Source organism: Aplysia californica, unplaced genomic scaffold, assembly GCF_000002075.1.
Source record: "Aplysia californica isolate F4 #8 unplaced genomic scaffold, AplCal3.0 scaffold00046, whole genome shotgun sequence".
Classification (NCBI taxonomy): Eukaryota; Metazoa; Mollusca; class Gastropoda; order Aplysiida; family Aplysiidae; genus Aplysia; species Aplysia californica.
Genome location: NW_004797316.1, coordinates 81,844 through 84,338, shown reverse-complemented (window position 1 = coordinate 84,338; position 2,495 = coordinate 81,844). Strand labels below are relative to the sequence as shown.

The window sequence follows — 2,495 nt, the reverse complement described above, 5'->3', positions numbered from 1 at the left end:
CAAGACCTGTTTTTCCTCATTTCGGAATACTGTCTATCGGTGTGGATGACCAAATTGATAAAAGCCAAGAAAAAATTACCTTATAGAACAAAAGTAAGCTAATTTGATCGTCTTCAAAGATGCTATGGCTATTTCACTTTTCGAATAGAGCCGAACCACGCAGGTCGCCATTTTGTTTTGCCCGGAAGTTCTCGCAAGATCTACTCCTCCCCTCTCTCTCTCTCTCTTTGTCTCTTTCTGAATACTGTCTATCGGTGTGGACGATCAAATTGACCAAAACAAAGTTTAAAAATGATGTCGTCTACAAAGATGCTACAGCTATTTAACTTTCCGAATCGAGCCGAACTACGCGGGTCGCCATTTTGTTTTGCCCGGAAGTTCTCGCGCTACTCCTCTCTCTCTCTTTCTCACTCTCCACTGCCCACAGACAAAATTGCACGCTTTTAGGCTAACACTAACAGTAGTAATAGAACATTTGTTCACAGCACAGAATTCTACAATTCTGTTATCTCAGTGTAGAATTCTGTGGTTCAGGGTGAACGCTTAACTGGTTGGCCTAGGCTATACTATAACGGTGAACGCCCACCGGGTGAGAATAGCCAAAAGACTCGCCTCCGCTATTCTCACCCGCGGTGAGAATAGAGGTGGCCAAAAAAAATATCAAAGTCCCTTCTTTATTGCATAGGTTGGAGTGGTCGCTCGTTACGGTAGTCCTTCCCTATTTTCAAACATCAATAACTCAATAATAATAACTATTGATTTGCGGCAAAAATGAAGGCCATTCGTGTTCAGTATGCAAAATACTATTAGAAAAAAATAGATTTAGATCTAGATTCTAGATCTAGACCTAAAACGCGTAGATCTAGATTCTAGATCTAGATCTACACGAGACTGGTGCATGAGTAAAAAAAAATTATAATATTATATAATCTAGATCTCTAGATCAAGATTAGGCTAGGGCAAGATCGACTCTGGGATCTATTCTTTCGAGTCCAAATGAGGACTCAAAGAATCGATCTTGTTCCCAGACTCTAAGCTTCGAGTCCGCCCAGGGTCGACGCCTCCCGTCTCCTTTTTTTTTAGCCTGGTTCCTAGACTAGACTCCGAGAAACGAGGCAAGAATCTAAATCTCTAGCCTACCGCACTATTACAGTCCTGTCGTGGGATAGGCCTAGGGCTGTCCCACCCCACAGTCGAGTTTTTTGCTTCAAAACAGACACCGCACCAGGACGGGAGTGATCCGGCGCATAAGGCGGCTTCTTTGATGTTGGCCTAGGCGGAGTTAAAAATGCATTCCAAAAATTTCTTAAATATAGGCCAAATTTAAGATCTAAATGTACACATGTGTACATTTTGGTTGACGGCAACTTGAGAGGGGGGGGGGGGGTGAAGTGAAAGATGACAAGAGGGGTGGGGTCATTTGTGAACACGCAGTCCCTAAAAGTAAAACTGCAATCATTCGGCCATAAATAATATGATGTATTACTACAGAGTTACTACATAAAGTTGAGAATAGCCACTTTCTTTTGTTTAATGGTCAGTCTAGCCATCATATTAGTCTAGCCGTCATTAAGAATTTAAGTACGGCTAGCCTCTTCCTAATATAACAATCTAGATCTAGATCTAGATCTATATATCTATATAAGAATCTAGATCTAGATCTAGATCTAGATCTAGATGAAAGTGGCTATTCTCACCCGCCGGAAGTTCTCGCAAGATCAACTCCTCCCCTCTTCTCTCTCTCTCTCTGTCTCTTTCTGAATACTGTCTATCGGTGTGGACGATCAAATTGACCAAAACAAAGTTAAAAAATGATGTTAAAACACAAAAGTAAATTAATTTGGTTGTCTACAAAGATGCTACGGCTATTTAACTTTTCGAATCGAGCCGAACTACGCGGGTCGCCATTTTGTTTTGCCTGGAAATTCTCGCGCTACTCCTCTCTCTCTTTCTCTCTCTCTCTCTCCACTGCCCACAGACAAAATTGTACACTTTTACTTTTAGTAGGCTACAGTTGTAATGGAACGTTTGTTCACGGCTTCACGGCACAGAATTCTACAATTTTTCTGTTATCACAGTGTAGAATTCTGTGGTTTAGGGTGAACGCGCACCGGGTGAGAATAGCCACAAGACTCGCCTGCACTATTCTCACTCCGGGTGAGAATAGAGGTGGCCGATCTAATATCTAGAATATGTTAATAAAATAATAATGTAGAATGTAGAGATATAATATTTTATATAGATCTATATATGCTTACCGAGCATACTTACACTACAGCTATGAAAAGACTTACATGGGCTCACCAGAGTACTTTACTTTATATACTTAAATATGCAGTTCGAACGAATATTCCAGACGCAATAATCTATCTGTCTCAAGTCTCAATTCGACTGACTCATGAAACATGACATGGATTGTGAAGGAATCAGCTGGATGAGAAGTCGGAATTCGAGAGTTGTCGAGAGTAAGCTTCCTTGACACCGCACCGGACATC

General features: G+C 41.2%; 1 protein-coding gene across 4 annotated transcripts in view; it reads right to left on the bottom strand.

Moving 5' to 3' along the window:
* The window catches only part of LOC101858922 (desumoylating isopeptidase 1), a 13,390-nt gene extending 10,934 nt beyond the window's left edge, over positions 1 to 2,456 (bottom strand). Inside the window, exon 1 of one of the 4 annotated variants that reach the window (XM_035968202.1) lies at positions 2,259 to 2,456. The gene's annotated coding sequence lies outside the window, so the exon portion shown is untranslated. The remainder of the gene's footprint in view (positions 1 to 2,258) is intronic. The other 3 variants (XM_005092395.3, XM_005092394.3, XM_005092396.3) reach the window with 3 other exon arrangements.
* Between the last annotated feature and the right edge of the window lie 39 nt (positions 2,457 to 2,495).